Source organism: Podarcis liolepis (assembly GCF_965112155.1).
Source record: "Podarcis liolepis genome assembly, chromosome: 3".
Lineage (NCBI taxonomy): Eukaryota > Metazoa > Chordata > Lepidosauria > Squamata > Lacertidae > Podarcis > Podarcis liolepis.
The window spans coordinates 73,853,978-73,878,478 of record NC_139557.1 but is presented as its reverse complement, the minus strand read 5'-3'; the positions used below and the strand labels follow the sequence as shown (position 1 = coordinate 73,878,478).

General features: G+C 42.2%; 1 protein-coding gene across 5 annotated transcripts in view; it reads left to right on the top strand.

Annotated features, from left to right (window-relative positions):
* RPS6KA2 (ribosomal protein S6 kinase A2) overlaps positions 1–24,501 on the top strand; it is a 176,414-nt gene that overhangs the window by 84,840 nt on the left and 67,073 nt on the right. Inside the window, exon 1 of one of the 5 annotated variants that reach the window (XM_083496446.1) lies at positions 22,009–22,025. The exons of the other annotated variants lie outside the window; for them this stretch is intronic. The gene's annotated coding sequence lies outside the window, so the exon portion shown is untranslated. Of the gene's footprint in view, positions 1–22,008; positions 22,026–24,501 lie in introns of those variants that run through there. 5 annotated transcript variants of the gene reach the window in all.

Here is a 24,501-nt window from a genome sequence, read left to right as displayed (position 1 = left end):
TCAGCAACTAATAATACTGAATTATGTCTGCTTAATCAGAATATTGTGAAAGTGATTGCTGAGTCTTTCCCATTAACCACATGCAGCCATGACCAACTGAACCTTTCTTTGTAGGTGTGCATTCAGAATTCTAGCGTTTTAAGTGCTGTATAAGTAAGAACTATTGTCAAGCTGTCATTGAGAAACAAATTGCTTCTTTCCTTTTGTGAAACCCAGGATTCACTGATGCAGTGGTGTCTAATTGAATTTTTATAGTGCCAGAACAATAGCACTGACAAACAATAGTTCTCAGAGTTTTGATCTGTCACCCATGCATCTCAACACACTCTCAGCTATTCTTCAAGCTAAGGAGAAAGGACTGATGAGCAAATGATATAAGGAACAGCCTTTGTCTAAATCAGTGTATCCTCTAGTGTTTCAAACAGAATTCCTTTTTCCAGCCTGTTTCTGTGAGATGCAAGATTTCTTCTTTGGCAATTGCTCATAGCCGAATAAGATTGACTTCCATGAATACAGTCTTAACAGTGAGTCCATAAGTGACTGTAAAGGCCAATTCTGGATACACACATCCTTCCACAGTGGGGGCATGGGTTTCTGGGCAAGAGTTGATCACGGTGAGGGTTTGCCAAACATGCCTTCTTCTTAGAATGTTTCTCCCTTTCGTCCTAAGTTTGAGCGTCTTCAAAGCCCATGGCACCTTTGGTAAAGGCTGTTCTCCAATTGGAGCGCTCACAGGCCAGTGTTTCCCAATTGTCAGTGTTTATACTACATTTTTTAAATTGCCTTGAGAGAGTCTTTAAACCTCTTTTGTTGACCACCAGCATTGCGCTTTTCATTTTTATGTTTGGAATAGAGTAGTTGCTTTGGAAGAGACAATAATAAGGCATCTGAACAGCATGAACAGTCCAACAAAGTTGTTGATGAAGAATCATTGCTTCGACACTGGTGATTTTTGCTTCTTCTAGTACACTAGCATTAGTTTGCATGTCTTCCCAAGTGTAATGTAAAATATAATACAATAGTACAATAGCTTTGTAAACAAGCATTTTGGTTTCCCTGCAAATGTCCTGGTTACTCAAACACTCTGTGCTTCAATCGGGGGAAAGCTGCACTCGCAGAGCTCAGGCGATGCTGGATTTCAGCATCAGTGTTGGTGGAAAGATAACTGCCCAGGTAGGAGACGTGATTGATACTTTCCAATGTTACACCATTGAGTTGGATTTGTGGTGCTGTAGCACTTTGGGTCTTTCGATGTTGAGCAATAGGCGAAGCTTTTCATAAGCTTCTGCGAAGATATTTGGGGTGGTTTGGCGGTCATCCTCTGAGTGTGCACATACTACGTAGTCATCAGCATACTGAAGCTCTATGACGGAAGTTATGGTAACCTTACTCTTTGCTTTCAGCCTACTCAGATTAAAGAGCTTTCCATCTGTTCAAGATTTGATTTCTACGCCAGTGAGGAGTTTCCCTTCTACAATGTGTAGGATCATGGCAATGAAAATAAGAAATAGAGTTGGGGTGATAACACAACCCTGTTTAGCACCTGATCCCACTGTGAATGGTTCATTTTGAGAGCCATTGTTATCTGTGATTGTTGCTGTCATGGAGGAGCCGGAGGATGTTCAAGACAAGACAATAGTGGGTTCAATGGAAAAGGTGGTTACTCTTTTCCTTTAGACCAGTGTTTCCCAACCGGTGTTCCGCGGCACACGAGTGTGCCGTGAGACATCGGCTGGTGTGCCGCGAGATGCCTGGAGGGAGGCGGGCGAGTCGGGCGGCGAGAGGCGGGGCGGCGGCGGCGAGGAGAGGCCGCGCCTCCTGCTGCTGCCTGGCGCTCCTCCTCGCAGCCGGCAGCGCTGCCTGGGCGCCTCCGCGCGACTCTGCCTCGCTGAGTTTGGTCTCCCAGCAGAGACGGGTCACACGCGCCCCTCCCTCCCTCCCTCAGCCTGCGCGGAGGGAGAGCCAGAGAGAGGCATCGCTCCTGCGCGGCGGGAGAGGGAGCAGCCGGAGCGATGCCCCAAACGAGCTGAATTCCGAGCGAGGGACTGAGGGGGGAGGGAAAAAACTTTCACTTTCGTGCGTCCCTCCCGGCGTGACGCTGCGCGCTGACGTCACGGGGCGGGGCTTTAATGGTGGTGTGCCGCGAGATTTTTTTTCAGTAGACAGGTGTGCCGTTGCCCAAAAAAGTTTGGGAAACACTGCTTTAGACCACATAAGCAAGGCTGTGGGCAGGGCTTGTCATCTAAGCAGCCCAGGACCTCCATACACACTGCCCAGGCTTGCACCACGGGGTGGTCACTTAGGTGCTGCTAACACAATGGTTTGACTTCACCCCCAGAGGTGCACTCCATTGTCTCTTGAGACAGATGGATGGCAACAACTATGCCACGGTAAATTGAATTAATGTTTGTAGAGGTAGATTTATCAATTCTCTTTAGCAATGTAACTCAAGAATAGAACTCTCTTATTATGAGCTGTGTTCATCATATTATCATGTTATGATATAAATTCTTTTGGGGTAGGCTTCTTTCTTCATGTTTGGTTTTTTCCAATTTAGAATTGAATATATGGACATTTGATTAGGGTGAGGAAATAGGATGCTACTGTGGCAGTATTGAACTGGCAAAGCTGAATCAATTTTATTGACTCCTAATTTCATATCATTTCAACCCCTTTGGCATCTTTATGGCTTGGATCCAGGAACATAAGAAGAGTCCTGTTGGATCAGAGCAAAGGCCTATGTTGTCCAGCATCCATTTCCCACAGTGGCCAGACAGTTATCAATGGGAAGCTTATAAAGAAGTCATGATGGCAGATGCACCCATGGTTAGGAGTCCTGAGGGGAAGGGGAAGCATTTGTTCTGTTGGGGTAAATGGAAAAACATTGCCCGGGTGGCATATTTTTAATTATTTGTATGTAATGTTCAAAGTCCATATACAATGAGGAAATTTATATTCCAAGCTTCAGAAGCAGTAATTTACAGGACAAAAAGTGCAACCCACAGTGATGCCCGGTCGTGCCGAGCCAAACTTTGTTTGCCAGCTCTGTTAGGCCACATCCATCCTCTTCTTGCTGAAGCCATTTCCGATTTGGTAAAGAGAGCCTCTGCCTTAGAGATGTGAAAATAACTCACTACAGAATTGCTAAATAGCTGGTCGTGTGCAGTTTTGAACAAAATGTTCATCTATTTCAGCATTTTTAGGAGCTCTGAGGTGAAGCAAGTTTGCTCTAGAATAGATGTTCATTATCAATAATTTGTGATTAAGGTTGGACTCTCATCATCAGAATATTGGATTTTGCCTGTGAAATAGCCAGAAAGATGTGTGCTAGTAAGTTATCATGAACAAACTGGAGTCACATCAGCAGCTAAGCTATTCCACTTGAAATTATTTATGATTACTTATTGGATGTTGTTCAGGCAAATGGTGAAGTGGGGGAATATGGTTGTGGGTGTTTCCTATTGATGAATGGATCTGTTCTTTTGAACAGTAAGGAATCTTTTTTTAAGAAAGAAAGAAAGAAAGAAAGAAAGAAAGAAAGAAAGAAAGAATTGCATAGTTCTCTGGCTATTGATCAGCAGCCAGAGAACTTAGCTTTTAGTGAAATTGCATTAGAGGGGAAAGAGTGCACTTTGACATAACCTTTCTGTTGAGTTCTTTAACTGCTTTGAAATGAAACCCCATTTATTTTTATTTATTTAAAAAAAAACATTGGCCAAGCTCTTTTTTGTTCGGTATATTTGTTATCTTAAAAAAATATGGAATTCAGTTCTGTTTGCTTGTTTGTTTGTTTTTAAATACTATTTAAACCTATTTTACAAAAGCATTTTGTTTAGCAGGAGCATATATAAAACTGCAATTAGTACAAAGATCCAAAGAATCCATATTTCCAATGTCTGTCACTATTAAAATCACAGTTTTGACAGCCCTGAAAGGATACATGCAACCAAGTATATACATTCCCAGTGATAGTAGCTGTATAGGGTGAATCCATATACGAACACGGAAATAACAAATAAATCAAGCGAAGTAGAAAATTCAGAGACAAGAGAACATAAGGTCATTTCAGCAGATTTGATTCCAGATCAAGAATCATTTTTTGCATAAAGGAAAGGATGGTTTAAGACGGGTATGGGAAACCTCAGACTGAGGGACTGAATGCAGCTCTCCAAGATTTTCTGTCTCCCCACAACACTCTTCCTAGGCTCTGCTCTCTGTCTTCCTTGGGTGCTGTCGCACCGTCGGAATGTGAGCTTGAACTTGTTTGCCTGGTTGGAAGAAACTTCTGATTTTTTTTAGCATAGCCTATTTGTACATAAGTAAGTCACATATGTTGCTTCATCTACTTTTTGCCTCTGGCCCTGCCCACAACTGTCATGTGACCCCCAGAAGGCTTCCACAAGGGAATGTGTCGCTCAAGCTGAAGATGGTTCCTCATTCCTCCTGATTTAAGGTGAAGTCCCTATTGCTTTGAAGTAAATGGTGTTTTCATTTTGACAGCTGTGAATTGTAACAATCTGTAATGTATTGTCGGTTATATGCAAATTTCTGGATTTTGATTTCCAATTGATTATTGTTTTTCCTGTGCCAGTGAGGTAGATGAGAATCTAGATGTAGATGATCAAAGAATCAAAGAATTGTAGCGTTGGGAGGGACCATGAGGGTCATGTAGTCCAACCCCCTGCAGTACAGGAATCTTTTGCCCAGCATGGGGCTCAAACCCGTGACCCTGAGATTAAGAGTCTTATGCTCTACCGGCTGAGCTATCCTTTAAGAGTTGCTACCGTTGTAAAATAATAATAAAAAAATCAGGTTGCAACCCAAATTTCATATAATATCAATGAATCCTTCAGGATACTTTTCAGATCTTTCCTCTCAGCAGCCACAAGTGGGGAAGGTGCCCACTCCTCAGCTTGCCCCTGATAGGGCAGTTTCGAACTTCATGATGGAGGCTGGCCAGGGAGGCCTTCCAATAGCCAGTCTCCATGGCAAAATCATTTTGCTCTCTGGGGGTGTGAGGGGCTGCTGTGCCAGGCTGCAACCACCCCCCACCTTCTGACCAGGTAAGCGGCCATTATCCGCCAACTCTCTAAACCACATTTTAAAGGGAGATTTTATTACTGTCTTACATTAGAGATAAACTCTAAGTTCTAGGGTTTTTTTTTAAATTCAAGAGTGCAAGGAAATTACATATTCATCAACATGTCAATCAAGGTGAAGGTACGCAGGATTTTGCATAAATGACACAACACAAATGACTCTTGAGAGACTGCATTATAAAATGCAAGAATTCTGCATCAGTACAACCAATATTATTCTTCTCACACCCTTTTTTAAGTCCCTACTCTGGCCTCTTGTCCATTCCCATATCCTGCTTCCCCGGCATTTATCTCCCAACCCTCCTATCCCAATATATCCCTGTCTGTGATATTCACTGCTCCTGTTCCACCACCCATGGTCATCTGAGGGACCCTTTATCCTTCTTAAATGTATCTTCCCTTTCTGTCCCTAATGTCTAGAACTTTGTCCCAGAACAACTACATGATACCAGAGCTCTTTCTCTCTCCCTTCTTCAAAACCTGTCTACTTCATGAAGACTTTTACAGTGGTGCCTCGCAAGACGAAATTAATCTGTTCCGCGAGTCTCTTCGTCTAGCGGTGTTTTCGTCTTGCGAAGCAACCCTATTAGCGGCTTAGCGGATTAGCGCTATTAGCGGTTTAGCGGCTATTAAAGGCTTAGCGGCTATTAAAGGCTTAGCGGATTAGCGTCTAAAAGGCTATTAGCGGCTTAGAAAAGGGGGGGGGAGCGGAAAAAAATCGGAACACTCGCAAGACGTTTTCGTCTTGCAAAGCAAGCCCATAGGGAAAATCGTCTTGCGAAGCAGCTCAAAAACGGAAAACCCTTTCGTCTAGCGGGTTTTCCGTCTTGCGAGGCATTCGTCTTGCGGGGCACCACTGTATCTTTTCCCCCTCATCTTCCATAGAAATGAAGCCTAAGGAGTTATAAGTAGCATCTTCTCATTTACTTCACCTTTTGTAAATGGTAACCATTGGGTCAGTTTAGCAATAAATGAAAACACACTGGCATGCATGCTATAGATATAGATGTATAATGCTATTATGTTAATCATCTATACAGTTTACAGGAATCTTAAGATATTTACTATGGATTTTTTTGGCTGCTGCAGAGAGTTATGCTGTTCTGTAGATGCTACTGTAGATTTATGAACTGAAGCAGCAAGCTTCAGTAGTACTGAAGCAAGCCATCAAACTAAATCCAGAATATTTGAAGTCGGCTATCATGCCTCTCCTTAAATCTTCAAAGCCCCATTGTGCCTCTGGCTTGCGAGGAGACCCTCTCTGGAGCCTGTAAGGATGTCCCCTTTGGACTCTGGGAGAGTCTTCTTGTGAGCCAAATGAACAGTGGGGCTTTGCTGAGGCTGGTCAGGTCTCTCACCCCATTTCCGGAGCCCAGATGAGAGCTGCTAGAACACTGTTCCAGCGTATTCTAGCTGAAAAAAAGCCCTGGAAACACAGAGGCCATTTTTGTCTGGAGCTTTATAGTAAAGATTTGTATTTTCCTAATATTATGAAAGTGTATGTATGAATAACTTCTCTAGGTCTAATTAAATCGCATCTGGGATTATGGAAAGCTGCATTGGTTTGCTTTCAGACTCCAGCTACTGTTATTATGTAAGTTCAATCTGATTTTTCTGATGGTTCACCTCAGCTGTCCCATCCTTCTGAAGCAGTTTGTTTGTTAATTCAATAAAGGCAGCACATTGTGTACATTCCCAGCCCCCCACAGGGTGAATATTGACATGATGCTGTTAAATTGTTAGTAAAAATGGGCACGCAAACTTCTTCAGAGAATGGAAAGATTGTATTATTGACCACTCTGCATAGTATGTCTGCTTTCCCTTGGGGATCACAACTCTTTAAGCAAGCAGTTTTAAGTCATTTTGAGAATGTTTTTTAAAATGTTCCTTTTGGGGGGAAATGATTAGAAAACACAATCAGTATTTTTCATCCAGGCTTTTGCATAGGATACAATTTTGGTGGATGGTGACCTTCTGTTACATACAGTTTTATGCCCGAAGCACTTTTTAAGCACTGGCAATGATTAACATTTGAGCAGTGCTGTGACTAGCGGCTCAGGTGCCCACGGGACAGGGTGAGCTGGGCAGGGCGTGCTGCGCAGAGTCCACCCACGGCCTCCCCCTCAGCTATAGGGTGCCTGAGGGAGAGGCAGCGGGCAGTCGCAAGCCCCACACTGCCGTTTTGGGCAGTGTGGAGCCTGCAGGTGCCCGAGTCACTGTGTCACTCCTAGGAGAAACACATGGCCCAGGCACGCTGCATCTCCCCCCCCCCCCGCAGTGTGGTGCCCAGTGCACATAGTCGCTGCCCACCCCCACCCCCCAGGTACGCCTCTGCATTTGTCTTAAATTGCTAAGTAGATTGCTTGACAACCATATGTCAGGAGTGCTCTGATGGTGTTTCCTGCTTGGCAGGGGGTTGGACTTGATGGCCCTTGTGGTCTCTTCCAACTCTATGATTTTATGATTCTGTGACTGTGATCTTGAGCTCCTTGAGTTCCTATAAGCATCCCAGCTACTGCATTCTGTACCAACTGCAATTTCCAAATCTTCTTTAAGGATAGCCCTCTAGTATAATCTATCTTGTATAAGTACTTATAACCTGTATAAAAATTGCAGGATGAGATGCCTCTTCTAAAATGCTTGCTGCTGTGACATAAATGCAGTTTATTTCCATGTATGTTTTAGAATTAGGATGTTGGAGGTCATTCTGAAATCTGAAGTGAACCAGCCACAGCTGGTTTTGAATTTGATAGATTTCACAGGCTTCCATGTTACAGTGTATTAAATTTATCTAAGGTTTCTTTTTTTTGGGGGGGTGTTCAGAAAAAAGCCAACCGTGATTCATAAATAGCACCTCTTTTCAATGCTAATAATATAATATAAGTAAGGATATAACAGAATGAACTGTCATCTTGTTCTCTTATACTTGTGAACATGTTTTTTAATATATAAAAGAGCTTCATATAATCACAAGTCAGATGAAAGCTTGGGTGATTAAGTGCACAATGCATGTCTACTCAAAAGTAAATCCCACTGAGCTCAGTGGGGCTTACACCCAGGTAAATGGTTATAGGGATGCTCTCCCAGAGTGCCCAGGAACAGATTTCACTGACTCCCCCTGCACTGTGATAACAAAAATAGCACTATCTTTATCGAATTCCTTCCTGAGGCAAAATCCAGATTGATGTTGGTGCATAAAAATAATTGTAGGAATGATTTGGCCTTGAGTGCCCAGTGGAGGGGATTGGCATTCATTTTTTATGAGCCTTCATAAGGCCACTGTTTTCCCATTGGTGATTGATCGCCATTATGTAATGACACCGTTTAATACACACTTGTCAGGGTGGCTGAGGAAGGTCAGTTCAATTGTGGCTGCCACTGTTTAGTAGGTCCTAGAAAGGTTGCAGACTAGATTATTTCATATAAAGAAGCCAGCAGCTTTTTAATTTGTTTACTGGCTCTTGGGGAGCTGGTTGCCCTTTCTTTCTCCTTTTGAAGCCTGAAGAAACTATGCTGTGATTCTGAAGTCATGCTGCTCCTATTGACTGATGCCCACAGCGCACAGTGCCATTTAATGAACTCGTGTTAAAAGGCATGGGGGGGGCTTAAGTCTCATTTGGCACAAAGATCTGGTTTTGGTGGCATTATCAGTGAACACCCAACACAGCCCAGGGTCAAATCTCCTCCTCCTGGATAAGCTCAACTTACCCAGGGTCCTGATATCATCATGATTAGCATTCCCCCATCCTTGCCAGCGGCAGCCAATGTCAGGAGGTGGAGAAATGTACATTGCAGTGATATTAGGACACTATGTACTGTTGTATTGTACTTCATGCTAGGGATGGCTGACTGTCAATTTCAGTTCCTCATTTTTCCAGTCTTATGTTCAGTTCTCCACATTTCCAGTTTGCAGCATTTCTCTTTTTTTGCAGAGGGTGGGTGGGGAGTCCTCATGAAAGTTCATCAGCATTTTAGATTTGTAGAATCATAGAATTGTAGAGTTGGAAGGGACCACGAGGGTCATCTAGTCCACCCCCTTGCAATGTAGGAATCTTTTGCCGAATCGAATTTAGGATTCAAACACATGACCCTGAGATTAAGAGTTTAGTGTGAATATTTCAATATACACAAATTTGTATACAGTGTTTCCTACTAGGTGCCTTTTTGCCAAGCAATCTTCCCTACAATAATGCATTTTTGTATGTTACTTTCACTAATATGTACGTTTATATGCACATTTTACCCTTTCTGTTCATATTACTTGATTGGAAGACTGCACGGCAGAATTTGGAAAAGCATGAATTTCAATGGATGGCTGCGCTTTGGTTCATATATTATTTTGAAAAGTATGCATTCTTTAAGTTTGCCTTAAAACATGAACCAAATTGAATTTCTCCCCCTTCTCTCCTTTACACACAGCTGTTCTCTGCAGAAACTTTTTGTCCCGTATTTGACTTTTTAAAAAACCCACACACCTGTGTTTACAATCTGTTGTTCTATTCAATTGCTGAGGTTTACATTTAACATAGTAAAGAAGGGGAGAAAAGTGGGGGTAGAATCTGTGAGTAAAATATTGTTAAGCTGTATTGTAAGACTTCTATTTTTATTACACCCCACAATAGAATTACCTCATATAAATTGTTGGAGTTTATTCAGCAATTCTCCTTAGGTTTTGATGCCTCAGGCACTGACAATTTGTTAGGATATCTCCTCATGCCAAGAGGTTTCCGTAACTGGAAGAAGAGAGCCAACTGCTGATTAAGACTGTTGAATTACTTCACTTCCATAGATTTGAAATAGCAGGTTCCATTGCTATTATGGCCAAAGCAAGAACACCAGCAATTCTAGGAGTGGCTTTTTAGCATAACTGCAGAGCAGGGTTGTATTTAAACCCAAGTTCCTTGATTTAAATACAACCGATTACAGGATCATTTATATCTCAAAATTAATAATTCCAGTCCAACTCAGGGCATTTATGTTAGCCTGACTGAACGTTTTCCCCTCAGCTTTTGTTAAGGGCAGATATTTAAACATCCCTAGAAATGACAGACATTGTGAATATTATTTGAATGTGCCGGACACTGTAGAACATATTATTTTCTACTGTCCATTGTACAACCAGCTACGTAAATGCATGTTATTCCCCTTTTTGGGTAGTTTAACATCATGGCACAATGAAAATATCAGATTCTACCTGTCTGATATTAACCCGGAAGAAACTGCAAGGGTGGCTGAGTTTCTGTCAATAGTATCTCTTAGAGTGGTGAATGGCACAGTTTAGTGGGAAGACACTCCAATGAAAACTTATTTTACTATATATCTTATATGACTGTTTCTTTGTATGTTTTTTTTTTGTATATGAATGTTTTAAGATGGTTGATATCTGTGATATAATAAAGGTTTGGAGAAAAAAAGAAAGCATAATTGCCCGTATGCCAATAACACTGACTGACTTACATAATAGACTTGGAAGTGCAATCACTCTGCATTATTTAAAGTAAGCAAGCTTCGTCAGTTCAAACGAATAATGCAGCTGAAATTCTGCCATTGGTGCTAGCAGTACTGCACTCATTTATACCCTTAAATGCATGCAAAATTCATTCACATTAAAGTATAATATGTATAAAAAAGAATCAATATTGCTGACAACTATTTGTAATGCTAAACTTCCATAAAATGCATGCAGTCCATCTCCCCGCCCCCCACTTATTTTCAGGAATAGGCAGATTTTGCCCTTTATCTGTGCTGGTATTTCTTTTACCTTTCTGGTCTTTATTTGTTTATTTAAAAATGATTCCAAATTTCCGAATGGGATATAGTTCCTGGGGCAAGAATAATTTATAGAGTTTTCCCATTAAAGTGATGAGTACTGCCAGGAAAATGACAAAATCCAGGTTAGGCGACTCCACACATGTCACCTTAAAAGCTAAGCAGATTTATTGTGGCATGAACTGTGGGATTACAGTACAACCTCTTTTTGTGGGAGAGGCTTTTGTAGCAAATCTCTTAGTCCTTAAAATTCCATGACACTCCACCAGGAAGATGGAATGGAAAGAGAATTTCTGGCTGAAAGAGTGCTGAGACTCAGCATCCTTAATTCTTCACCAGCATGCATAAACTCCTAAAAATTTAGCTGGGGAAATTAACTAACCTTTCACATTGGTTTGATAACCTCATGTTCTTAAGGGGAAATCATTACTCCTGGTGAGCATCCTGCACTTCGTACAGAAAGTGGAGAATACCGAACACACATTTTTAGTCCTGGACAGTTCTCGTATTTTCCCCTGTGTCACTTCTTCTGAAACAACAAAGTTGACACAGTTGCTGTATTTAGTATGGTGACCATTTCAATTGGGATGGCTTTCTAGTCTAGAAGCTCATATGACAAAATTAGGCTGCATTCCTGTACATACAAACTTTGGAGTAAGTCCCACTGAATTCAGTAGGACTTTCTTCTAAGCCAGCATGAATAGGATTGTGGTGTTAATTATTGGTCATCTTCACTTTGTTGAACAGTGGTAGACACTGGCTTCCATTGTGCAGTATTAGTTACTGGTAAATGTCTGTTATGGGCTTTTTGAAACTGAAACTTATTTTTAATGAAATATGGCATAATTAATTTGATTACTGCAATTCCACTGAATTTGCTAATAAGGCTAGTACCAAATGGTCTGCAAAAAACAAACCAACCAAAGCAATTGGAACACCTGCTTGTACTTGAACACTTGCTTCTAGTTAGCGTGGGAATGGAAAGGAGTATATTTTTCATTAAAAATAAATGCATTGATGCCAAGTCCAGCTATACTAGATAAGGCAAATAAGAGCCCTGGTTAAGCTAGGAACCGGAAACAAACACTTAATAGAATATGACATTCAGTATTAGGCTTTGCTGTCTGCATTGCATATGAGGATTAATTTTTCATGTGCTTCCTGACTCACTTTGTTTTTCTTCCCTATCTGATAGAACTGTCTTACTCCTTTAACACAGTTCAGAACCTTTAAGCACAGTTTTGCATACTCGTTTACTTTTGTGGATTTCAAGGAAAGAGAACTGTCTTCACATTTCCAGCAAAGCAATGCAAGCAGCTTGCTTTTATTTATTTTCTTTAAAAACACCCAGTTTACTTAAGTGTGTTTTAAGGCTCCGTTGTGTGATTTACTGTTTCATTTGCTGGAATGCGTAGGATTGTGGGTTCAAGTGTTCCTACAGAGAGAGAGAGAGAGAGAGAGAGAGAGAGAGAGAGAGAGAGATGAAACGTCCTATGAGCCATGCACATCAGAGACTTTGCCAGCTTTAGGTATAAGTAGGAAGGGTTTGCCAAGCACAGAGGCTGCTGGGAGAGCAGCTCTGTGTTTTTGTTCCCTAATGCAGGATGCTGGAGCAACTGAGGCAAGTTGCTGCTTGTGTGGTTGTAGCTTCCATGGCATGCAGGATCAGCTTTTCCGGCTCTGTAAGAAATAGAAGGCAAGTGAGTGAGTCAGCCAATTCTGTTCTTCAGGCTTCACTACCAGGAATTCCATATGGTTTATAGTATTTCAGAATTAAGATCATGTGTCTTGACAGAGACCTGAAAATGAATTTGCTTAGAGTATATGCTGCTCATGGTCAACCACAGTGGAAAATTGATGTGGGCTCTGGGTATCCCAGTCTAATACCTTCTTCCACATCATTGGCTACTTCAGGAGTTCTCAAAACTTTCTATCTCTTGGGCCCACTTGACATACCTGAAAATTGCTGAGTCACAAAAGGGTGGTTAAGGAGCAAAGCCAGTCACAAAATGCTGGCAGATGCAGGCACGTTTGGCATAATCAGCTGGCCATTGCTAACAACAGTTTCTACTGATATTTACTCAGTCCTTGGAAATGGGGAAATTCTTTGCCACATCATTTTTCTTGTACCACAGAGCTCCTCCAAACAAGTACAGACATTTGCTCTGGAGGTACCAGTACTAGCTTCACCATTTTAGGCAGATCCTAAGGCTCTAAGCAGAGAAGGCTTGGTTTTTTTATATTTTCCTCTCCCAGCCTCACATCTCTTAAAGTATCTTTATCCATTTCCTGTAATTTCTGCTCCCATTCTTCATCCACACTCATATTGCACCTGATCCCCTCACCCCAATCCTTCACCGCCACCAGTTTCTTCCATCCATCCTCCTTGGTCCTTTACATTTACTTCTCCCTCTGATAACAGTTTCCTCTCTTAACGCTTCCTTTTTATTCCCAGTTTATTAATTTCCTTCAAATGGTGATAACTTTTTGCCTCTCTATTTCCCATCAACAACTCTTCTGAGCCTTTCCTTCTGAAGAGAGAAACCTTCTTTCTCTCATCCACAAACAGATCAAATTCTCTGTCTCCTGACCATCTCTACTCAGCATGCAAGGAGTGCGTGGTGGTGGTTCAGTCCAAAGGCTGCAGCATTTTTAGGGGGTGAGGCAGGCAAGTGAGGTGTCAATGAACAGGCTGTGACATTGAGGCCCATCTGAAAGTGGCCCAAGGCCCATTGATTGGTCCTGGCCTGCTATCTGAGCAACGCTGAGTTAGTTTATAAAAAAAGGAGATTCAAAAATAAATTATTCCATTAAGGGATACACAAAACAGTTTGGCCCTATTATCATCCACTCAAGTGGTTCTCGGGGATCATATTAAAGCACTATTAACAAAAAAGAAAGATACTGTGTCATAGTCATCACTCCTTCAAGAACAGTGCAATCATTTCTTTCTCCTACACCACCTCCTCCATTTTTCCCCTAATCACAAAATTATATGTCTATATAGAAAAGTGTTTTCTATTTAGTCTTTGTAGTTCATGGCATTTCGTTGTGTTCTATCAACCGCTTTTGAGCCTAGGGCACCTTCATTTAACCAAGGCAATAGTTACTCAGCTTGGTCAGCACTTTTAAACTGCATTATATCACAGTCTGTGCTGTGTCAGAGCCTGCAGTGGAACAGAGGCATTACTCAGCAAATGTTTGCTGGAACTCTGAGACATAACTGCAAATTAAGCACAAATGTGGTCAGTTAATGAGACAGTTTATTCAAAGATGGTTGCACTATCTGGCAGATAACAGACAAGTTCACCCAGTGAGGGGCCCAGGTTGATTCATTAACCAAAAGGATCCACTTGTCTAGCTCTGGTGAAATGGATCCCATGGACGAATCAGGGGGGCGCACAGCCAGTAAGCCATCTGGAGGAGAGGAGAGGCAAGAAACAGGCAGGAAGGTTCAGTACAGAACAGGAATCCCAAAGGTAGCTCTCTCAGAACCCACAACAGAGCCCAGGAAGCAAAGCATATGCTCAGCCTCAGCTGATCCCTTTGTGCTCCATGGCACTGACTACTCTTCTCAGGCTTTGCTGAGGCAAGCAGAGTCACAAAAGGGCAGCCCTCTGGCTTGGAACCCTGCCTGGATTGATGAGCCAGATTGATGGGGCATAAGGTCCTTTGGGGTGAAGATGTTGGCCCTTTCATGGAACCTTTATGACTTGCAGGCTCAGGGTTCTGATACTCAGGAGCCCTGGACTCAGGGGGTCCCTGGTTGTTAAGCTCAGCCTCAGCTGTGAGACTCATGTCCTGTGTCTCCTCAGAGAGCAACCACTGGTACCTTAACCCTCTGTGTCCATGGTCTAGGTTGCTGCTGAATGTCAAGATAATGACACTGGCCATGTCACAGAACAGATTTAAACGTTTTGCTTAGAAAAATCAGTGTTTGTTAAAGCCTTCTTACGTAAATTAACTACGTATTAACACTACGACTGGATGTGTACATCTTTTTTTAAAACCTCATAATTCATAGCAAATCTCCCAACTTTGATACCTTGTACTAGATTCTACGCTATGAAAAGTTGTATTTGTTCCTGGTTACATCAGCAGCAATAATGAAGTGTGTGGCTATTGTATACGTGGAAGATATGGTCCCTCACTCAAAAAGTGAGGGTGCCTGAAATGAATCAGGCTGGAAGTGACTGTCACAAATTGTAATTTGCAGGTAGAAACCTGAGTAGAGCCCCTTCCGCAGATGAATGATAGAAGGTATCAAATTTCCCTTCCATTATTTATTAGCATTACAATATTTCTATGATTAGTTTGTCCTTTGTATTGAACACAGACTAAGAAAATTTAAAACCCTTCACCAAAGCATAATTCGCTGGACTTCTGTGGAACAAAGCCTTCATGCAGTAATCTTTTCAGCCTTTATTTTCCTTCTAAAATGGCATTCCGCAGAGTCATTAAAAACAATGGTTCTACCACTTTATCATAGTTGACCCTTCCCATCTTGACTAGCTTGTTGTAGTGGCCAACTGCTGTGCTCCCTAGTAATTGTTTACTCTGGCTGGTGAAGGTTGGGATCAGCCTTTACATATCCTGTGAACCCAAAGAAGCCAGATACTGCTGTGCTGATGTACAGAGAAAGATCAAGCTCACTCACAACAGAAATGCATTGTGGCTATTTCATATCATTTCAACCATGTGTCAAGTTATATTTAAAAAAATAGGACCTAACCTCACCTAAATAAAACATCCGGTCTATTAAAATGAACATCCTTTTAAAAGTTATTTTCCACTGAGTTTCTTGTGCCTGTATGCCCATTATAATTCACTCCAAACCTGTGTTAAGGGTTTTGATTTGTTATTTTTCCTCACAATGTGCCTTCAGGGCCCCTACTGCATTTAAGCTAGTTTGGGTCTTTATCTGCCTCATCAAGGATAAAGAAGACATGGCAGCTCTGTCCTGTTGGCTGTCTGAGTCACTACACAGCTGTGAACTGGTCCTTCAGCAGATATCTCTTGTCATTGTGCAAATATCAGGCCCTGGAACATGAGAAGGAAATAAATTTCCTGGAATATATAGTACAATTTCTGAAAGAAGGCTGCTATGTGATTCATTTCAGAGACCAATATATTTAAACAATGAGTAGCAGGTGACTGTAATCTACTGGATGGCATTTTCTTTCTAGAAAAAGGGTGCATGGTCTGCTTGAATCACTGATTTGACCTGTGAAGAAAAGTGACACTGCTCTTGCAAGTGGCTTCTTCCTCATTCATTACGCCAACGTGGTGTAGTGGTTAAGAGCAGTAGACTCATAATCTGGTGAACCGGGTTCGCGTCTCCGCTCCTCCACATGCAGCTGCTGGGTGACCTTGGGCTAGTCACACTTATGTGAAGTCTCTCAGCCCCACTCACCTCACAGAGTGTTTGTTGTGGGGGAGGAAGGGAAGGGAGAATGCTAACTGCTTTGAGACTCCTTCGGGTAGTGATAAAGTGGGATATCAAACCCAAACTTCTCCTCCTCCTCCTCCTCCTCCTCCTCCTCCTCTTCTTCTTCTTCTTCTTCTTCTTCTTCTTCTTCTTCTTCTTCTTCTGGTGTGCTATTTCTCCATACATATGGCAAGTAAGATTTCTGGCAGAACTCTCATACCCCCCCCCCGCAACATGAGCAGGTCCAAGTTGTGAAATTAAATCCCCCCCCCCAGTGGTATTGTTTTCCAGAGGGTGACTTGAACAATTCTATCTGCAGAATTTTGCATGACAAATTACTGTGCCTTTACATTAGTGCACACGGCGGGGGGGGGGGGGGACACAAAAAATCTAAGGGTCGTATATTGGGTAGTAAGCATATTTGTTGTGGAAACTCTAACCAACTGCTGCTGCTCTGGTACAAGAATCTGGCAAGTCAGGAAGTCTCTACTGAACCATAGCTTTCTGTTCTGTCTGAGCTGGGAAACTATGGTAGAGCTGCCATATGTTCAGGATTCATCTGTCGGAAATAGCTTTGGGGGGAAATTTCCAAAAAATTGTTAGCAATGTCCAGCAAAACCCAGGTGTATGGTAACCCATGACTTTTGGACTAATTTTGGACTAATTTCCCTAAAAATATCTCAAAAATACATTTAAAACTTCATATTTTTTTTGAGATTTTGAAAAGAAGAAAAAGCTAAAAGACTTTGCCCCCCTCCCCCCTCCCAAAAGCTCAAAACTTTGCCAAAGCAGCTCTACAACTTTAGTGTCTGGATTTTCACTTTTTGAAATATGGCAACCCTAAACTATGGTGAATAGCTTTGTAGCAAGCCAGAAAAGTAAACCAAGGTGTGAGGTTAGCTTAATACCCTGGCCTGTTCCAGAGCTGGCTAATCATAGTATTCTGGTTCTGAGACTATGATTAATGAGATATTTCCTGGTTTAATAGCAGCTGATGTGAAGGATAGAGTACTACTGCTCTATATGCAAGCAAAAGGCTCAAGCCTATCTCAGGTTCATGTGATCATCCAAACTGGCTCAATATCTTGTTGTTCTCCAAGAAGTGGGAGGTAAAATGAGTGTATGAAAGAACAAAAAAAGCTTGGAGATTTGAAAACATGCATATGTCTCTGTGCAAAAACTGTGCAATCTGGTCTCATGACTGGAAATAGCTGTCAAGGAAATGAAATGTGTCCAGGCTTCTTTGAGGATATATTTAATAGTTTAGAAAGGTATTTCATTTTTTGCACCTCTCAGGTGTCCTAGTAGGTATTTCATTTCAGTGTTTACTTAGTTCGGTGCTGGAATTGTGAGGCATTTAAGTTTTTTCTATTTCTGCAATTGGAGTGGGAAAGAAGGAATGAGAAAGGGCATTTCATTTTCCCCAAAGGAAGTGTGGCAAATGGGCTACCCACTTAGGTTAATTATCACCTCCAAATGCAAAAGGTACTTTCTAAAAAGTTATTTTAAATTGTGCATTTAGTAATAAAGGCAGTTAGCGAAACGGAAACGTGTGTGCCCTTTATGCACTCTGCTATTTTATTTTGGGAGCGTGAGGGAGCCCTATCTTCTCTTTTTCCTGATCTAGGTCAGAATAGGAAGCATATCTGTAGCCACAGAGACCCTGGGAAGGGGAAGAGGAAAAGGCTATACAAAAGAGCTAATTCTATTATTTCAAATAAGCATAAGGAAGGCATCAAATCTTTGAAACTGTAGACATCATTGCCTAGACTCCGTAGCCTTCTTTTGTAGGCTGTATTGCAGAAGAAATTAGATGTTATGAGGCACGATGTGCCACAGTTTCGGTTGTACTGGTTTCGTGTAAAGTGTGTCGTGTTACAGTACAGTTGTAACTAGAGGTGTGGAATAAATTTATTTCAGTTTGCATATAAAGCTGAATTTGTCAAATACATTGTTTTTGAAATAATATGAGAACTGAAAAACAGCCGTCCATTAAAATCCACAGTTACCTGAATTTTGTAATGCAGTTCTCCAACCAAATAGCATTCAAAGAAATGCATGTATTAGAGGAAAGCGTGCACAAAAAGAAATATATTATTTATTTATTCACTGCATTTATGTACTTCCTTGGGTGCCTTGGCAGAAAGGCAGTATATAAATGCAATGGATAAATAGTACTAAATTATTACTAAGACAAACAGTATAACATGTAAAATTGGTGACTGTGGGGAGGGAGAGACAGTCCAACTGGAACATGCCTGGATGTTGTATTTTCATTGTGAAATACTTGTCTAGCAACTTCATATTTATTGAAGAGGTGTTAGACAGGTCTGGATGATTAAGAGGGGATAATTATTGTTCCACTTGTACTTCATCTTGCTGATTAGCTGCCGCAGACAGTGACACCCAGTTCTCACTTAAAATCTGTCATTGCGGAATATATTTGACATTTCCCCCTCTACTAGTGCTGTCATCAACAAACCTTATATAATAAACACCTGCATTTGCTCTATTTAAAAGTATGGGTTGCTTTCCTCATTTATTTAGAATGGTACTCCATGCAAGACTATCTCTCCTAGAGTACTAAGAATTTAGAGCAGTAGTCAGCAGCTGGATTGACCAGATGGTCAGTTCTTTGCAGCAAGTGAGGGTAAGGAGCCAATGCCTTTCCTTCCTAACTTACTGATGTTCATAACACACATGGGCTGGTGATCATCCAAGGGCCATCTTAAAGGATTGATTGTGACTGATGCTAATCTCTGCACTCCACCACGTCTGGCCCAACAAGATGTAAACATTGGCAAGCCAGAAGTGGCATAGTGCAGTGATGATGACCAGTCACCAGGGATGATGTTGTTGTTTATTCAATTTATACATGCCCTATACCCACAAACAAGACCACAGCGTATAAAATCAAACCAAAAACAATAATCCAGTAACCCCCCCCCCAAAAAAGAACCACATTCTAAAAGGGTATTGGATGTCAATAAGATCAACCAAAAGCCTGGTTAAAAAGGAATGTTTTTCCTGGCACCTAAAAGTGTATAATGAAGGCGCCAGGCAAACTTCCCTGGGGAGAGCATTCCATAGACGGGGAGCCACTGCAGTAAAGGCCCGTTCTCGTGTTGCCACCCTCCAGACCTCTCGAGGAGGCAGCACACAAAGGAGGGCCTCAGAAGATGATCGCAGGGTCCAGGTAGGTTCATATGGAAAGAGGCGGTCCTTGAGGTATTGCAGTCCTGAGCTGTTTAAGGCTTTATAGGTCAAATCCAGCACTTTGAATTGCCTCCTCCATCAGCATATAGAGTGGGGAAGTAGCTGCAGAAGGAAGAAGGAACCCCTTTACAAAGGGGTTGGAGGAATACTTATCTTTGTCACAGTGTGGCAAGAAGCAGGGTCATATTTTCAGGCTGAGAAGCCTACAGGAAGCAAAGGATTGCTGGCACAGAGAAAGTCAGGACAAAACGGGAGCACAGGAAGAGGAGAAATGGAAGTGGGGAAGAAGTACTGGAATAAGGAGAATGCGTGTAGGAAAAGAGGAGGACCTGATGTTGAACTCGGGCCCAGATTTCCTGCTTAAAGGAACAAGGGATCCAACAAGCATCTTCAAAAGGACGGTTTGGGGCTCTAAAATGTATTCCAGTCCTGTCCATCTTGCACACTCTCCTCACTTACACTGAAAATCTCTACAACCAGATTTAACCACAGACTGCCTATTGCCTATCATAGCAATTGCTAAATGTTGCTGTTCCAGAAAATGAAATTTGCTTGTCACTGTGGGCTAGGAATAAGAGTATGTTGTATAGAAAAAAGGAAGGGCTGCTGACATCGTGGAATTTACAGAATACGCTTATAGCTGTTTTTCTGTCTCTCCTGCCTCTCTTAAAAAAATTATTATTGTTTTTTAAGTGTTTCCAAATTGTTATGGAACCACAGCAACAAGTAAACAAATAACAAAAATTCAGTAATATATCCAACTAAAGGCAGGTCATACGAAACCAAAACATACTAAGTAATGCCCAATCTAAAATCATTCTCTCCTGCCTTGCTGACAAATTCTTCTTCTTCACCAGTCCCTCCATCTTCAGAACCAATTATTCATTCCCCCTTGGCATTTTCTCCTGTTGTTGCTCTTCACAGAACTTCATTTACTCACCATAGAGAGTGCTTTATTTAGATGATGCTTTGCTGAAGTATGTTTCTTGCTGCAACAAAAGAGCTAAAGACACTACTGCATTCCCCCGCTGAAATCAAATCTCCACAACAAGACTTAGCACAAAGAGCTACAAGTCATGGCACAGTAGCTGATTGCTGGCTCACTTAATTGGCAAGGACAGTGGCACTCTTTGTGCGTCAATGGGCACGAACAACATTGATCACAAGAGGTCTTATGTTTGGGGAAAAATTTGTCCATTTAATTCAGTTTGCCCAATGACATGCTGGCCTTTGCTCTGTGGCAGTTTTGACTTAAAGCAGTTTCGACTAAGGCTGTCATCACAAAAGGTTCCATTGTGGCCGGAGTCAGATGTTCCTGAGTTATGTTCTCACCCAGCAAGTGATAGCAGCACGTCGGTTTTACAAGCAGCTGAGAAAGTGGAGCACTTTTCAGCTTAGCATCCTACTCCTAAACATGATTACTGACAATTAAGGTCCTAAGTAGCCATTGCTCTCATCATGTAATTAAAATCAGGAGGGATGTGTTCACTAGCTGCACCCTCTCCATTAAATCCCTGTTGCCCAGCCCTGCTGCCTGCCACACTCATAGAGGGCCCTGAACATGCTAGGCTCTAAATAAGCACAAGGAGCCCCCACGATGACTCCCCACTGCAAATATTTGCCCTCCAATGTGTGGAGGGCAGTGGGACCAAGTGAGGAGATTTGATGGAGGAGATGGAAGTAATGTGCCTCCCCACCCCCATCATCTTGTGAACAGGGTCAGGTCTCAGTGACTTCAGATAACCAGGCTTAGGACAACAGCTATGGTGTTGCCCTTTTTTGAAGGGAAAAAATGTTTTAACACAGTAAATCCAGCTTCGTTTGTCTTGGGTTGGAGTTGCATTTACTCAGTGATTCAATAGCCTGTTTGCACTGGATGTCTCTCTGAAGTCTGAATATATGAATCCAGAACACCTGGGATATCTATCTGTCCTCTTATTCCATGGACTCTGAACAAGGAATTAGTACCTCAAGAAGTCCAGAAAACCTCTTGTGCTGCCATGCAGTGGAGCTGTCCAAAAAAGCTGCAATGCAGTAGGACTTGAGAGCCAGTGTGGTGTAGTGGTTAAGAGCGGTGGACTCGTAATCTGGTGAACTGGGTTCGCGTATCCGCTCCTCCCCCTGCAGCTGCTGGGTGACCTTGGGCCAGTCACACTTCTTTGAAGTCTCTCAGCCTCACTCACCTCACAGAGTGTTTGTAGTGGGGAAGGAAGGAAAAGGAGAACGTTAGCCACTTTGAGAGTCCTTAGGTTAGTGATAAAGCGGGAGATGAAATCCAAACTTTTCTTCATGATGGAAAGGAACAAGAAGGGTATGCAAGCAGTAAGGCAGTAAGGCAAAATGTGTTGAAGAGATCAAAGTAGCCGTGGATCCCAGGGGAGAAAGCTGCAACGTTTCCTAACTTGAAGCGGCTGCATATGGTGGCTAGGAGAATGAGCTCTCAGTCTGCAAGAACTTGGTTCAGATTTCATTTCCGTAATGAACTCACTGTGGAGGATTGGTTCTACTATTAGGTAAATGTTATCAAACATTTTCATTGACTAATATTTAAGAAATAGATATTCCAATACAATGAAAATATGCTGTTTATTACATGAATCATGAGAGACAAATGGTAATTTAAACTCAAGATGCTAGTTAATTTGAGGATGTACGTAATCAATTGATGTAATTCATTTGAGAATGTGTCAAATGCACCTATCTTTTTACTGATATAAACACAAAATACATCCAGAAGGGTGATGTGGAATCTTTCAGATTATGAAAGTCAACAAAGTTCTCTTTTGGAAATCAGGTTTTACAATTCTTCTGCATTTTGTTTACTTTGATTAATAAAGGAAAATGAAAATCTGCTAATTGAGTGTTCATTGTGCAAGAAATTTTGTAGCAGCTTGTAATGGAATATCATAAATTCAAATACCTTTGCTTTGGCAGAATGATGAGGCTAAGGCATTTAGCTAAATGGCTGTGGGGAAAAACCCTGCTACATAAATCCACCAAGCTACATAAACATGGTGAAAGTATCTGTAAATCTTCTGGAATATTTAGACCTCACTCCAAAAACACTTGGACAACCTGAGCATTAAGCGTTCTCTGTTTGTTGTGAGTGTGCTTCCAGGCTTCTGCAAAACAACCTTCTCTCTAGGTCTTTGTATAACTTGAGAGCAGAAGGTGCTTGTCTTGTATGGTCTCTGATGGCTGGTAATTATTCCTGGCAAGCCACTGGAATTCAGGTCACAGCCCCTCTGCCTAGGTAGTTGCTGAAGGGAACAGTTTTACAGCTTCTGTTTTGTCACAAAAAGAGCTCTTGCAGTGGCTTGCCAGGAAGCTGTCTTGAGGGGCTGCTGCTGTTTGGAGGGACTGGTGCTATTTTAGGAACTAGCACTGCTTACGTGCCTGCTCCTCCTCACCCCCAACCTTTACATTTGTAAATAAAGAGATATTATCAAAACAAATCTCACAAGCTTGCAGGACTCCTGCATCACGAGAATCCTGGCACTTGCAAATCCCAACTTTCCTGTCCCACACTAATATATGCGTAGGGTCCTCTCAAAGGTAAGGCATACCACCCTGGAATATGGTAGGGACCCCCACACACCCTGAAGCTTGCCGGATGGTGTTGGTGTCAGATGGCAGCATGGACAGGCATCACTTTCTCCTCTTTTCTGCACTAAGGCACTGGCAGCCTTTAGCCATTCCTCAGAATGCCCCTGGTCAGGCCCTTGGGCCCCACCATCTTGCTGTGCCTGTTCATTGCTGTGTCAGCTCAGGCTGATGCAGTTCTGTTTCCCCTCTCCTCCTTTCTCTCTATCTGAAGGAAATTGGAAACTTTTGCTTTTGATTCTAAACAAACAAACCACAGTTTCCTATGACATTGAAACTCTGGGACCTACAGTTTGCTTAAATTATAGATAACAAGGACAAGGCAGGATCAAACCATCCCCCAAAGAGGGGGAAAAATGCATAATGAAAAAAGAAAGAAAAGAGTGTTAATTCATATGTATAGGTACAGATTTAAAAATAATTACTGTAATTTAAATAGAAATACAGTACACACAAATACCCCATAGTGAAATGAGCCAGCCTTTCAGCTTTCAGTAAGAACTTACTGTGTAAGGCCAGCCCATCTCTACAATACACTCACTTACAATAATTATATGATTCTATATAGATGTTGCTGCATAAAATTCCATGCACAAATGATAATTCAGCTGTAGGGCACAAGTGAGCTGCAGCCTTCATCAGATAACTTTCCAACATAGCAGATGTTGATTTCTTCTCCTCAGTTTTAAAAACTTTCCCTCTGTTTAGAATGTGGAAGCTACTACCCTTTCTTTAGCGCTCAGGCAGGGGCAGAGGAAGAGGTGCGATGGGTGCAGGCCACCCTGGGTGTCACCACTGAGGGGGTGACAAATTGCCGGGCTGCACTTACTGTGGGGCCTGCAGCGCACCCAAGCCACGTGTCTCTCCTGAGGGAGACGCAGTGGCTTGGGCGCACACAGGCTCTGCGCTGCCCAAACAGTCCACCCACTGCCTCTCCCCCAGCTGTAGGGCAGTTGAGTGGGAGGAGGTAGGCAGACTCCGGAGGCCCCCGGTTCGCCCTGCTCCTATGGGCGGCTCACCCCATCCCTATGGGCGCGCCACCCCAGGCACCCGAGCGACTTCCTCCGCCGCTGCACTCAGGTAGTTGCATTGTCTTATCAAATGAACTTTTAAAAGTATCAGTAGCAAAGAAGTGCATAAGAAGTGGGAAAGTTCAAACTGTGGAGGTAAAAGGGAGGAAGGCTGCTTTTTTATCTTTTATTTATCTGGGCTGATGCTGCCTGTGCAAATGCCAGCAAAAAACAGATAGTGCTGTGTCCTTGTTTTCCTGATGACCTGCGTAATTTGCAGATTTCTTTGTATGGAGAGAAGAGTGTAGGCAACATCTCTTTCTACTTCCTGGAGAGTATGAAGCAATATTTTCTCTCCGTTGCCTACCTATAATCA